Source organism: Phyllostomus discolor, chromosome Y (assembly GCF_004126475.2).
Source record: "Phyllostomus discolor isolate MPI-MPIP mPhyDis1 chromosome Y, mPhyDis1.pri.v3, whole genome shotgun sequence".
Classification (NCBI taxonomy): domain Eukaryota; kingdom Metazoa; phylum Chordata; class Mammalia; order Chiroptera; family Phyllostomidae; genus Phyllostomus; species Phyllostomus discolor.
The window spans coordinates 2,428,172-2,443,543 of NC_050199.1; positions in this window are offsets into that span (position 1 = coordinate 2,428,172).

Consider the following 15,372-nt stretch of genomic DNA (forward strand, 5'->3'; position numbering starts at 1 on the left):
AAACAAACAAACAAAAAAAACACACCATGTTTAAGCAAAGAGGAACGAGGCAAAAGAAGCTAGAACAGTTCTGGAACGAGAGAATAATTCCGTCCACGGACGTGTGTCCCTGGGGGGTCACGGCCACGGCCACGCCGAGAGGGACGGCGGCTGGCGTGACAGGCTCTGGTGTCCGTGCGGAGGCACACGGCTGGGGCTCCCGTCCAGAAAATACCAGATTGCACGCAAGTATCAACAGTTCTTTGGGCTCCTGGAGTTGGATGATGTGGTTCCGGGCACCTACGCTGCACCCCCACAATCAGGGCAGGAGGCTGAGCTCAGGGCTGGGGGGTGGCCCCAGGCTGGCCCGGGCTGACTCTCTAAGCTAAGAGCACCCTCGTAGGGCGCCCGTGCCCCCCGCCCCCCAATTCTTATGTCGCAGCAAACCCCCCAATGTAGACGTGCGTGCTGACAAGGTCAAAGACACTAACAACATAACCCAACAGGCAAAACTAGTGCTGGGGGGGAAGGGGGGGGACCAGCTCTCCCTGCTGGGTTCACGGGAGCGGAGTGTGACCTGGGTTTCTTCCCCACGCGGGGGGCACGTCAAGGCAGTGGGGCGGCAGAATCTGGACCTTTTGTCCCCATGCTGGTCCGCCCACAAGTCCTCCCCCTTCACACAGGCCCTAGAATCACGGCATGTTTCCACACCCTCGGCCGGAACTCGGTACCAGCGGTCTGTGTCCGACGCGTCCGTGGCACGCCTACGGTGCCACGCCCATGGTGCCACGCCGCCTGACATCCCGTCGGCACGGTTTAGGTGATGCCGTTCTCTTGCGCCGTCTTTGGTCTCAAGGAAACGATGGGTCTCACACCCCAAAGCGATTCAAGATCAACAGCACGCAGGCCGGCTTAGGGACCCCGGGACAAGACAAGGGGAGCCACGCGGCTGTGGGCAGCGGGAATTCCGGACAATAGACGAAAACCTGGACTCCACGGGAGAGGCAGAAATATCGGAAGTGACCGGAAAGTGGGATTTCGTTGCACATAGTAGGGCCGTCTGCGTTGGGACAGCAGGAAGGGTCCACTCCTAGCCACCTGGGCGTGGGGGTTAGTCCCGAAATCCTGTAGTAGCCTTGCTATGCACCAGACACAAGGGATACAATAGATGTCGTGAACAGTCCTCAAACATTAGAGTACAGAGCGCCTCAAGACGCGTCCCATGGGAGGTCATAGGTCACGCCCGTCACCCCAACGCAGGTTTCTGTGTTACATCCATGGCCAGCGGCCCCTCCCTGGTCAGGGAGATGCTGAAGGGATTTGTGTTTTTTTTAAGAGGCGTGGCAAGCCGCGGGGGGTTTTAAGCAGGACAGCATGTGGACCCTGTCTGGGCTTCTAGAGGATTCTCTCTGAGCAAAGAGAGGAGAAGGTGTGTGGAAAGAAAGCCACGGGGAGCCTGGGAGGCCAGGCATGGACGGGCAGGTGTCTGCTGGACAGGAGAAAGCGCCTCTGGCTGTTGGAAGGACGTGGAGCCTGTGCTGCCAGCACCCGAGACACCCCGTCGGAGGGCTTTCCAAACCCAATCAGCGCCCTGTTCTCCGGGGGCACCCCCTGCGGGTCCTACCACGCCGTTGGAGCGCCGACCCCCCCTCTGCACCGCCCCCTGGCAGGGGTGCAGCCCCACACACCGGTTTCTGCCTCAGACGCCCGTCACTCGTGCCGTGGGGCCCCAGGTCAGCCCCGCTTCCGGCAACTGGGCTACGCTTTGGGGGCGCCCATGACCCCCCTTTCTCAATTTTGAATTTCAACGACCTGTGATAATCAGGAAATGCTTTGCCTGTTATTACCTGGGTCTTACGGAGGACAGATGCACAGCCGGACGGAGAGGTTCCCAGAGCCTCCGTGGACGCAGGAGCTTCGGCGCCTGTGGCCTTGGGGGAGGGGCACCACCCTCACATGTCGGGGTGTGTTCACCCCCCCCCCCCCAGAGCTCCAGACCCTGCATTTGGGGGACTTGATGGAGGCTCCTTTGCTGATGACAGCATTGGGTGTGCGGACTAAGCCAGTCTCCCTCCCATGCCGGGGCGGCTGGGGTGGGGCTGGAGGATCCCACCTTCTCCCACCTGGTTGGTTCCTCCTGCCCCCCCGCAGCCAGCCCCACTCTGCACGGGTCACCGCATTAGCATAGACGCAGGTGTGCCTGAGAGGGGCTTGTAATGATCAACGAAAGACACTGTTCTCCTCTTCATCACTCAGGAAAGGAGCGCGGTTTCAGGTGCTCCGTGTCCGGAACTGAGCACGCCACCCTGCATGAGGGTGTGGGCGGCGGGGGGAAGTGGCCTTGTGCAGAGACAGGACGCACGGGCCACCAAGCCCAGGGACTCTTGGAGCCCTGGGAGCTGCAAAGGGCGGGGAGGACCCTCCCTGGAGCCTGCGGCCCTGGCACACTGGGGTCTCAGACATCTGGTCTCCGGGGTAGAGAATGAGTGTGTGGTTGCTTCAAACCAACTAGTGCACATGGCTGCCGGCTCCCGCAGCCCTGGGGCCGGAACCCAGCGCCGCCGTGCAATGCACGGCTCAAATCTTCCACCGTCTCAGCTCTTGCACGGGGGTGTCCTCCGTTGGAGGTTTTACCTCCTGCTGTGTCATAAGAGTGTCCGTCACCTGCTGCAAGGTGGGGGCGTCTGGTGCACGTTTGGTTTGAGAGAGCGAGCCCTTAGGCACACCTGACACGCCCACCCGTACGCAGGGGAGGCGGGACGCCCGGGCAGCCCCGTGGGTCGCAAGCACGGGGTACGGGGGGAGCTCCAGGTGAGCGCTGCTCCTGAGTGAGTGGGAGCTTTTTTTTTCTGCAAGCGATTGACCTTTGCCGGGCCTCCGCTGGCGGCGTGCTGACAGGTGTTTCTAACGCGTGGTCAAGCCAGGTAAAAGGGATTTAGGCACTGATTTCCACACGGGGAGAGACAGCCTGTAGGATTGGGTTCGGAGAAGAGATAATGATGGAAACATCACAGTAGGACCGGCGCAGGTTTTATTCTCTTTTTTTTTAAAGATTTTACTTATTTATTTTTAGAGAGGGAAGGGAGGGAGAAAGAGAGAGAAACATCAATGTGCGGTTGCTGGGGGTTATGGCCTGCAACCCAGGCATGTGCCCTGGCCGGGAATCGAACCTGCGACGCTTTGGTTCGCAGCCCGAGCTCCATCCACTGAGCTATGCCAGACAGGGTGGGTTTTACTCTTAAATCCACGAGAATCTGGTCCAGACTTCACATAGTTTACCGTGCCAGGATGGGGATGACGAGAACAGAAACTGTTGAAAATGTCTCCATGGAATGAATCCTCACGCACCAGGAGCCCGGAATGAGGAACGATTGGATCTTGTGAATACAATTATTTAGTGAAAATGTGAGAGCAGCGGTTTTCGGATGGGCATTCCCTGCGTTGGCACCCCAAAATAAGCCTTTTGGGGTACTGATTTCAAGCTGCCTATTTTTTTTTAAGAAACACAAGACCCAGAAGAGACCTCTGCCCCGCCCCCTCACCTGCCCACAGGAACTCGGGTGGGAACCCCACAGCGTGTAGAAAGGGGCCGCAGTGTGGAGGTGTGAACGCAGGGTGGCCCCGGGGAGGAACCCAGCAGGGCCTGTTCCGCAGACCCCCGTGTCCCTCTGTCCCTGGGGGCCCAGAGAGGGGGTATTTCCCGCACCTGTGCGTGTTCCAGTCGGCCTGGGAATGCCCTTCTCTCCTGTGGAAGCCCCACAGCCCAGCCCCCCTCTTCCCCGCCCAGAACCCCGTATAAACCCCGACGGCCCAGCGCTTCTCGGGTCTCACGTTCTCACGGCACCCCTGGGTACGCATCTGTAAGAAAACGACACACTTCCTCCTGTGTGTCTGCCTCCTGCTAACTGGGGGATGGGCCCAGCCACCGGAACTCGGAGACGGGGAGGAAAGTTACTTTTGACCCCCACGTAGCGAACGGCATCAGCGCCACCCGGAGGAACGAGTTAGGAATGCAGATTCCCGGGCGCCGTGCCAACTTGACCCCCGGGTGGGTCCCACGTCAGGGCTGGGATGCTGGGGTCAGATGCCTCACCTCGGCCCCAGCGTGGGGAACACGGGGATTCTGGCGCTTCGTGCCTGCGATTGCCCCGCACGCCACGGAATCAAAGTGGCCCCGAGTGTGGCGGCACCCTCCTTTACCGTACGAACCCCCGATTCTGGCCACCGGGGTTGTCTCCAATCTTTTACAGATCACGCCCCAATGGGCCTTCGGGTCTGTGGAGTTTTGTGCAGAGAGTTGAACACACGGATCACGTCAATAGCTAGAGAAGTCTGTGAATTTCATTCACGTGCGTTTGGGCGCCAAACCCTGGTGGTTGATTCCCCTAAACGCGGTGAAATTGCATCTCGGGAGTGTGTGGGCAGAACCCTGGGCCACCCCGCTGTTCGGCCACCTGCCATTTAACGTTGCAGGCGGGGCAGACGCTCACACGGCCGCTCTCCGCCACGGACACAAGGAAACACCAAGAATACGGATGAGTCCCCGCCATCAGCCACTTTGCAGGCAGGGCAGGAAAAGTCTTGAACGTGGGAAGCAGGAGTAAGATAACGTTCACTGGAACATCACGATAGTTGTAAGTCCTTTCCGGTGATCAGCAGGGGGACGACCACCGAGCCACAGTGTCACTTCTGAACAAAGGACACACGGAATTCAGACGTGTGTTTTCAGATTGTTTTTTCAATTCTGAGAATTTAGAGAAAGCTTTATCAATTTCTGTGCGAGGAAATGGAAACTAAACACTCGTGCCCTCTGGGAAGCGCCCGAATCGCCCCTTGAACTTGGAGTCCGGTGCAGACAGACTGACTGTGAATGAGAGACCCACATCGACCAGTGAAAGATAATAACGAGAGTCAGAACAATAGTTAGAGGCACCGCCACTGACTGCCACCAACACCCACGGAATGTCTGCCTTCCCGAGCGACCCCAGGACACGGCTGGACCGGCACAGGTTAAAATCGCAATTATGACTTCTGCAGCTCGTCCGCTCCGTGGTGCAGAGGACAAGCGGCGGAAAACAAAATGCAACAAAGTGGAGATGTTTATCTTTCTCCCCCAGACTCCACAGCCCTGCCCCTCCTTGAAGAAACACGGACACGAGGTTTCTTGACACGCTTGCCCGTTTCTCGTTCCAGCCTTCGCGAGTTCACTGAGAGGTCCAGGGACGTCATCTCCTGCCAGGAACGCGGCCACGGTGTAAGCATGCTCGCCAGGTGCCCGCAAAGTCCACAGCCTGCGGCATTTCATTAGCGAGTCTCATTGCACATAATGCATGCAAAATGTGTGTGTGCAGAAAGTGCTGACAGGCAGAGAAGGGGGGGAGAGAGAGGCGGAGAGAGAGGCAAAGAGAGAGAGAGAGAGAGGGGGAAGTTCAAGTGCATGGTGAGGCAAATGGGCTTTGCTCACGGCCTCCGTTCACACACCGGTGCTTGATGTAAAGGCTCGGCATGGTTGCCCAGTCCAGCCGACGGGCGGAGGGGTGAGGGAACCAAACCAAACTCCCAGGGCCGACCGGCGACCTGTGCCTGCTCCCTGAAGCCATCATTACATTCCATCGCATCGAGCGTCTTGATCCAAGGAGCTCCTACCGCATCCTCCCAGCCCCTACGCGGAGCGCATCGGTTATCCTGAAGGTGCACTTGGCCCCTGGTCAGAGCCCTGACGCACATGCCCCTTGGGCCGTCCCCTGGCCCAACATGGAGCGACGCAGGTGGGAAAGGGCTTGCCGACACGGGGCAGGTGCACGGGAAGGTTGACGCTGGTGGCTCGTGCAGCACACAGCCCAAGTCTCGCCGCCGGTGGCTGTCATCCCGGCAGGTGGCTCCTGAGCGTCTGAAGGGACCTTGTTCCGACAAAGAGAAAGCAGGAGGCGGAGGTCCCATCACTGTCACCCCCTCTCTCTCTCTCTTCGGTCCGTGCCCACTGATGATAGCGGGTCCCTGCCTGCTGCCGGCTGTGCCTGGAGCTGCTGCGAACCAGCCGGCAAGGGCAGGCAGGCTCCGAGGAAACCCTGGGCCGATCCCATCCGTTCTCCGTCCCAGCGCCACCCGGCGCGGTTGCGGCGGTCTCCCTGAGCCCCGGAAAGGGTGCAGACGGCCCTGCCCTACACCCCCAAACGCCCTTTCCATCCGTGCCAAAACACAGAACAGGAGTTGGGCTATCTGTCTAGAGGCTTCCGTCCCACGTTGATGAACGTGGGCATCACGTTCAGGTTCACTGGGCAATGGTGTGTTTCCTGTAGCATTGGCCTGAGCCTCTGCAGCTAATGGCTGATAAGAAATTGTGGTACATAAGCCCTGGCTGGTGTAGCTCGGTGGATGGAGTGCGGGCTGCGAACCAAAGCATCGCAGGTTCGATTCCCAGTCAGGGCACATGCCTGGGTTGTAGGCCACGGCCCCCAGCAGCTGCACATGGATGTTTCTCTCTCTCTCTCTCTCTGTCTAACCCTCCCTTCCCTCTCTAAAAATGAATCAATAAAATCTTAAAAAAAAGAAATTGTGGTATATATATATTATTTTTTACCTACAAAAAGTTCTCTTTTGTAAGAGTAGACTGGCATAAAAACGTTCACTTGGAAATAGCAGATCAGGGGAAAATGGAATACTAAAACGATCCCATGCTTTGTACCAACATTTCTAGAATTTTTTTTGTTGTTATTTGGAAAATGTTTCTGAGGCCCAGTATGTACAGGTATCTATAAACTCCTTCAAGACGTTCCCTGTGACTTCTCTCAAGCGTGTGTGGTGGAAGGCAACTCTCTCTCTCATGCTTCTTCCTTGTATTAACACAGTCTTTGCGTGCTGGCCGGGGGTCAGACGTATTCCAAGTGCCAGGCTGGCTGGCTGTGCGTTCCCGGGTGGCAGGCGGCCGGCCCGGCACTCTCATTTGCAGGCTGTCACTTGGGAAATGATGTCACCGTAGCCCCCAATGCCATTAGGCAAATGATTCCGGAGACAAGTCCGAGTCAGCAGGTGTGCGTCCAGGTTGGCACGGGGAGGGGGACCCCACTCCGTGAACAGAAACCTCGGGGTTCCAGCCAGGCCTGAGGAGCAAATGCCTCACAAGGTGACGCCGAGTTGGAACCTTTGCAAACGCAACAACCAACTCGGCCCTCTGAGGGCCGGCGGCCGAGGTGTGGGGCCTTCCCTTCGGAGCGGCCGCCAGCCCCGGCGTGGCAGCTTGGGGGCCAAAAACTGGAGCGGAGCCATGCCGCTGTAGCGGGCAGGGCGGCCCCCTGCGGACGGCCGCTTCAGCGGGTCCGGGGGCAGACCCAGAATTCACATTTCTGACACGTTCCCAGATGCCACTGCTCCCGAGATGACCGAGAAGGGCTGAACCAGGCTCATCCGGAGTCTGCCGGGAGAGAGGGTTTGCCCCGGACGTGCAGGGGTGGGCGTCGGGACTGGCCGTCCCTCCTGAGCCGGAGAATGCGTGGGCACCGGCGTCTTACCTGACCGGGCAGACATGGGGGTAGCTCTTCCAAGGTTGACGTTTTACCCAGCAGAAGTAATCATCTTATTGCTTCTCTGTGCATCTCTGTGCCAAGTAACCACTTGGCATCCGGGTGTGGCAGTGTTCCCTGCGCTGGTGGGCACCACGGGGTCCTCACCGCGACGGCAGGGACGCTCTTCTCCGTAGGCACCGCCCTGCCCAGCGCTCCCAGCGTCCTGAGAACCAAGGTCGGGCTGTCTGCACCCCACCGGAAGACACGGTGCGCCCATCAGCATCATTCCACCATGTCCATCCATCTGAGACACCAGTGTCCTTGCTCCAAAGGGTACCGCGTTTTCCCTACGGAGGTTCTTGGAGATGGACGGCAAGTCTGTGCTCCGTTTTGACACCTCCCCCTGATGCACCTGCAGAGGGAGAAGTCCCACGCACGGCACTGCATCTCGGGCACGGGGTCGCCTCAGTAGCGTAGCTCCTCCGTCCCTCCTGAGGCCACGGAGACACAGGTGTCCTCCCCACAAGTCCCCGCAAACGCTCATGCAACACTGGAAACCCTTCCACAAACACAGCGCGGAATGGTCTCCAAGTGCCGGGAGGTACTCTCGCCTGAGCACAAGGCCCGGAAGTCGGGACCCGCCTCACGGTTGGCCTTTGTCTTAAACATCAAGACGAGGAGAAAGGATTCTTTTCATCGGCGTCATCCTCAAGGTATGATGCTTTCATTTCCCGAGTGGGCTCGGGGTAAGTGATTTTGAATCCACAGGACACACCACGCCACCAGAAGGCGTCCTTACAAAGGGACCCTTCTGAACGCGTCCATTAGAAACAGACTCGACGAGAACCATTAATTCGGAATCGTTACCTCCGACTGCTGACACTCAGGGTTCACATTCTGATGCTTTTTTCTTTTTTGCTGCTTCATCGTCGCCAGGATTCCGGTTCCAATAAAGTCATCCCAGTTTGCGGATCCGAAAGCTGTGTGTAGTTGAGACTGAATATGTCCATTTAAGGTTGCAATGAGGTCGTATAATTTTTAGCAGACTTTGTGGCTTTGTATACTGCAGACAAAAAAACTGGATGGAGAAGAGTTCTCTGCCCAAATATTGAGATGTCTCGGACTCTGTGCATGGCCTTGGCTCTTAGCTGCCATGGAAATTTCTGGCAAGCGACGAATTTTTTGGCTGATTTCCAGTTCTGTCTGCTGCACGTGGTGATCACGGCAGCGGCATTTTCTCAGACATTTTCTCTCTGCAAGAACGAGTGTGAGGCTGTGCGCCCTGAGCAGGTGCTGATGTGCCGTACCATCCCCAGCTGGGCTGTGTCACCTGCCCGAGGGGCATTGTCACAGATCACAGGCGGTGCCACCGCTCCGTCCGGCTCGGCGGAAGAGACGGGCCGATGAGAATGCCCACTGATGGGTCTCTGTGACGAGTGAAATTTTCCTTCTCTCTGTTCGGTCCTGCCGTGATGGGGAGACCGTTCCGCTTTTCGTGCTCCTCGGCATTCGCAATTTTTTTTACAGCACTGTTTTGTGCTGTAAAATTACAGCAAAATTTTCTGTTTATTCTTGTAGGAAGTCCAAGGGCTGGGGAAGCAAGCACTCCTGTGAACACTCAGAAGGATGCATTCGCTGGTTGTCTCTGAACGGGTTCCTCCCATGCCCTGAAGCAAGGACTGTTTGGGGAAAGATCATGGAGCCTTTCCGGAAGACCCCCAAACAGGCTGTTTCCCTAGGGCCCACGTGCACAGACTGACCACCACCATACGGTACACGAGACGGTGGGAGTTCGGAACCCGGAGAGCTTCCAACACAACCCTCCATCAGCCGTCAGAGACACGCCAGCAATGCACAAATGCAAATGCACTTGCAAGGGATCGAGCTTCCTCCAGGAGAGGCGCTCAGGTGTACAGACTCAATTATTCCGAAGCCTGGGGATTCCCTGGAGATTTACGGGGAAGAAACGAAAAGCCGGAAATCCCCCCTCTGCCAGGGACATGATGGATGAGCATATCTGTCGGCTGGGTCTGACCGGGATTTTCGTGCCCGTGTGTGTGAAGAACCTTCCGGTTCCTACGACAGAGCCGTTCCGCACTATGGGAGTCTCGGATCATGAAGCTCCTGGTTCCTCTCCACCCACTCATTCAGCCCCTTTGCACACTCCTGGGTTAAATCCGCGATTGCCTCGCTGTTCTCTGTCGTAATGGGTCCCTGGGGATCATGTGAGCGGCCCGAAAAATGCAAAGAAAACGCTGCGATGGTGACCAGTGTTTGGAAGGAAACCAGGATGGACGCAAGAAGCAGAAAGAACACTCAAGTCTCTCTCTCTCTCGTAGGGGTGTCGGGACGCGCAGCTTTTAATCCAGTCAAAAGCCGGGGTTCAAAGCCACGATCCCATGACCCACGACCATGTCAGTATTGCTTCTCATTTCTCTTGGCTCATTCTGACGAGAAGCCCCCGTATGTAGATTGGTTTTGTCAGCCCAGTGACACTGTGCGTTACTGTCATTTTTCCACCGGACAATGGAGGGAGTGATGATGGCATTCGGAGTGCTGTGGGTAAACACGTGATTGTCCATCGATGTGTTAGGAGTGGACTTCCCTATGGGGAGTCATTTTCACTCAGATGGTAAAGGCACTCAAAAACTTCGTGCTTTTCCGTTAAGTTCTGTGGAATCGTAGCAGCAAACTGTGGCGGCTGGCATGGCGGTCATGTTACAAGCATGTGCTTCCATGGAAATCACCCGCGTTAGCTCCGACGGGCAGATGTGGAGCTCCAGGTGTAGCAGGCAGTTTTAAAAACTATAATGGACACCCCACTGCCAGCTGATAAATGCCCTCACGCTTTATGCCAGTGGGCACGAGGGTTAGGGGGAGGAGCTCACAGCAGAACCTGATGTTTCCGAGACAGAACCCACGTATCACATATGGGAGGTTCAACCTGCTAAAAAACTCTCTTCCCACAGAGCGCGTGGCAGGACACCAAAGGATACATCGGCGATGGCTCATCTGCGGTCATAGCAGAAAATAAGATCAAAAGCTGAGAAGCCTCCATCGCAAATAAATGTACCACATCTTCTCCATGCAGTCTCCTATCACCGATGGGCATTGGAGTTGCCTCCTTATCTTAGCTGTAAGCCACGCTGCAAGGAGCATAAGGCTTTTTGGAACAGTGTTTTGGGTTTTCTCAACTATATACCCAGAGGGGTACATACAGAGAATGGAACATTATTCAGCCATAAAAAAAGAATGCAGTCTTACCATTTATGATGACAAGGGTGGATGTAGAGAGTATTATGCTCAGTGAAATAAGTCGGACCGGACAGAGAGAGGGAAAACCACGTGGGAATGTTTTCGAAAACATGTTCCGTCCGCAGCTGCGTGGGAATTCCCTTTGGCAGGAAATGCGCCTCTGACCACGTGTGTGTGCACTGAGAAAAGCAGGTCAAGGTCACTGTGTCCTTCCTGAAAGGTGGGCGTCGGTCCGACCTCCGTCCCCGCATTCAGGGCCACCCCTCGGGCCCCCGCAAGGGGGGCGCGCTGGGGTTTGGAGCTCAGCCATGGGAGACCCGCCAACGGGCGACCAGGGGCTTCTGGGGGTGGGAGGTTCTCTCGGTTCCCACCGGACCCCCACGGTGGACCCCCAGCCTCCCGTGGATTTCCTGAACCTTCCCAAGGCCTTGCTGCCCAGCTCCCAAGTGAGCTTCGCTTGCTTTGACACAAAACAAACACCGACGGGGACCCTCCCCGCTGCAAGGGATAAAACCCCAGGACCCTGGCGTATAATTTGTCTCACGGGCGCTGACTTCCTGCACTCTGTCCCGCCCCTTCCGCGTCCTTGCCTGGTCCCCCAACAGCCTGCTACATCCCTAGGACCTCCCATGGTGCTGGACTCCCCGCAGGCACCCAGAAAAGTGTTTGTGGTCAGCATTGCGTGGACGGGACCCCCCCAGGGCAACCAGCGCCCCCCAATGGGCTGCCAGACAGTGGAACCACGGGGGTCTCCTCCTTCTGCACCCCAAGCTCCCTGACCCACTTCCCAGAGGACCACCGGGGCTGCACATGGGGAAGCCTGTCCGTGTGTCTGTCCACCAGACATCGGTCGGGGGATGTGACTCAGGCCAGGCCCCAGCCAAGCGGCGACCACCGAGAAAAGGACCCTGGATGACCGTGACGTGGCTGAGTACCCCGCCCCACGCCCCCACACACAGGGGCTGTGTGAATCTCCACACGGGGGTTTTGAAAAGGAAAATGGTACCCAGAGATAAGGCAGCCCATTGTGGGGGGTGTGGCAAAGCCCCCCACACACAGCAGCGCCCAGAGGGCACACCCCCCCCCCACCAGACGGAGGGCAGCTCCGTGGGGTGCGGAGGGACGGAAGGGCCAGCAAGGGCCAGGGGTGCCCCTGCCCGAAAAGCCACAGGATCATATCCCTCAAAGCACGGCACCGTTTGGCTACAAAAAAAAAACCGTTTAACAAACGGGGCCAGACTGACATGTTTTACATGAAATAATTAAGGAGCATTCGAGAAGTAGTAATTTTGGTAATTACCAAATAGTGTGATTCTCTCCCCGTAAAGCATATGTCAAATGACACAAAAACACCGTTTTGCTGGCTTCCCTTGTGAAGCGTTTTACATACGGAGCAGCCATACTGAAGGGTTCTAATGCTTGCTTCCCCGCCCCCCATGTTTTATGGAAGTCAAAAAAAATTTTTTTCTATACAAAATGAGTTTCAGGGCTTCTCAGCTTCCTTTTTTTTTTTTTCCCCTAGGAAAATTCAAGCTCTGAGTGTTTCTTTCCATCGGTCCCCAGGGTGTTTTAAGCAAAAATGGCTTTTTTTTTTTAATCTTTTTCTTTTTGGCAGGGAGGCAGACGGGAGAGGGTCCGGGAAGGGGGCGCCCTGGGGATTTTCAGTCTCCGAAGAAAGATGAGATTTTGGTGTCTTTCAGTCTCGCAGACAGAAGTTTCCGTTACGTGTGTGGCAGGAGGACGGCTGCTTGTGTGGGTAGCTCATCGCCCTAAACGCATTCTTGTTCCCCGGGAAACCCTGGAGGTGCCTGTTTGTCTTCGCGTGGTGAAGGCTGTCCGGTGTGAGCGGTGTGCTGCTGGTGCCGGACAAGCCCGCCAGCGCTGGGCCGCTGTCGCAGACCGTGTGACTTTGGGTCTGACTCGTCCGGGCGATGGGGGATGCTGACCAGTTCCGGCCCATGTGGCCGGCCCCAGTGGAAATTCAGTCTGTGGCCTCGGACCAAAAAAATAAATAAAACTAAAAAAGCGAAGCCAGGGACAGCTCTCAGCTGGCCTTTCTTCGTAACTCGTCCCAATGTCTACCTCCGGGAGGACCTGGGCATGGGCTCCCCGGGACAAGCCAAACGGGAGAAGCAGAAACTAAAAATCCGTCCCCCGCTCTTACAGAACGCCGGTGGTCCACGGTGCTGGGGGAGGGCCTCTTTCTGGGGCAGGCTTTCTCGTGAGCCGTGTGCCAAATACCCTTGTGTGTGTGCGCAGAAGAAGACAGAGACACCCACACAGGCCGGGCGGACGGAAGCTGGCTTCGCCACCCCCGACCTGAGGCTGGTGGCCAGGGAGCGGCCACAGGGAGCCGGACTGTGAGGTCCGAGATGGGCAGGAATGCAGGGAGTCCCGCCGGGATGTCAGCCCGTGGGCCGTGTCCGTTCCGGAGGGAGAGGCCAGGGCGGCTGCTGAGAGCGAGGAGGCTGACCCGTGGGCAGGCTAGTCCTCGCTCGAGTGGAAGGCTCTTCGGTCGGGGTGGGAGGCTCAAGTCTAGGTGGGGACCCAGCCCGACATGCCTGGGGAGGGTGCGACACCCGGGAACGCAAGGAGGGCCTCTCTCTCCAGGAGGTTACTCATCGGTCGACACCACACAAGTAAGTACCCTGGGTGGGCCTGGCCTAATCAGGGGTGGGCCTGGCCTAATCAGGAGACGGCGGTGATTCAGAAAGAGAGGGGATCCTTGTGGCCTCAGAGAAGTCCAACAGTCTCCGAGACGCCACGTGACCCCGTCGGGCACAAAAGCGGAGGCCGCCTTTCGGGGCTGCAAGGGGTCCCCCATCAGCCTCCAGCAGGGCAGTGGGGCTCACTCCAGTTCCCCCGACAGGAAGGTGGTGAATTGTGCCACCTTCCGTGGAGCCGGACAGAGGACCCCAAGTCTCGAACGCACATGTGGGCCTGCCCGATTCCATAGGCAGCCGTGCGGTGACTTCCCGGTGGGCACGCGGAGTGTCGCGGTTACTTTCCTTCCTTTCCCCGGCTGTGCACCCCGCGCTGTCGCCGGGCAGAATGTTGCTGCGGACGGCGGGATGTGGAGTGTCCTGTGTAGGACAGGCCGGCGTCACCCCCTGACCCCCACACACCCTGCCTTCTCGCCCTGCTCACGGGCTCCTCCCGGGCGGGCCGGCGTTGCAAAATGTTCCGGTCCAGACCTCCGCTCCCCCAGCCACCGCGCCCCGCACGAAACTTCTCAGACCTGCAGGGCAGGCACACGCGCACCTCGGGAAGGCGAGGGAAAGGAAAGCCACAGAATGACGAAGTTTAGTGTCTGTGTTTCCCCCACGACCCGCCCCCACCCAGCCCCGCTGGCCACGGGCCTCGCCCACGTTTATTAAAAAAACAGCTGCATCAGCGTCGAATCCCTACAACCCCGTGCGTGTCTCAGCGGGAGCTGGCGGCCCTTGGTGAAGACCGCTCTGTTTCAGGTTGGGGCCGTGCGGCCCCCAGAGGTGCAGTTTTTTGTTTTTGGGTTTGTTTTTTTTTTCCAAAAGCCTCAGGATACCGTGAGGTGCGAGGCACGAGGGAGTCACACTTGCTCTTGTGGTCACACGGTTGGATGCCAGAAAACGAAAATGAGACGGCTGTGCGAAAGACGGGCTCTATTTTCGGCTCCGCGCTGTGAGCCACCTGCTCCGCCCCGGGGCCCCGCGTGGGAGCACCCCCCGTCCTTGGCCGGAGGGAGGAGGAGAGCTATGACAGAGAAGCGGCTGGCCCTTCCCGGTTGGCCCGCCCCGGTGAGGTTTTTCTGTGTCTCCCTCCGAGGGTGGGTGAAGGACCCCAAGGCCTTGGTCAGGGTCCCCACGTGGGAGGTGGACCGTGTGGGGGGTTCTCTCCAAGGAGAATCAGGTGAGCAGAAAGGAAAGAGCCTGTCAGGAGTTTGCATTCCTGTCACTTGGGGTGAGCTGTGTCCCCCAGGCCTGGAAGAGACTGTGGGCGTCCCCCGTGGTTTTGGTGTGCCTTTCCTGCAGTGGCCACAGCCCGGCATCTGGAGACAAGTGAAACTGAGTCACTTGTGGTTCCAGAGGCCGGGAGCCCAGCGTGAAGGGGACCGCTGGCCCCTGTGCCTCGCTGCTGTGTGCTGGCCGGTGGCCCTGCCCCTGTGGGTGGGTTGGTCCTCGCTCACCGCCACTCCGGTCTCTGCCCCCATCTCCCACGGGCTTCGTCCCTGTGTTGGCATTCCCGTCGCTCCATCCTTGCTCCTGGACGGTCAGCGGGGGACTGGTTCCTGCACGGAGGGAGGGCCCAGCCTCAGCCGGAAGGGTTTCCAGTGGATGTCGTCCGTGATGCATCCCGGCTGCAAAGACCCCACGGGCAAAGAGGGTCTCCCTCTGAGATCCCTGCTGTTGTCAGTGTGGGGGTGGGGCCCTGCGATGTTCTCCGGGGTGTCCCCCACTTCTGTCTGCGGGTGTCACCTCGTGCCACCCCCCCTCCCCAGCAGAGCATGGAGACCTCCTCTCCAGCGGGGAAAGGAGCAGCCTGCTACTCCGGGCACAGCTGCCACCCACACAGGGGTGCTGCCCACGAGAGTGGGTGGCACGGCCAGGGCGGAGATCGGAAGGAAACGCAGGTTGCACAGCCACAGGGTCGGGAACCT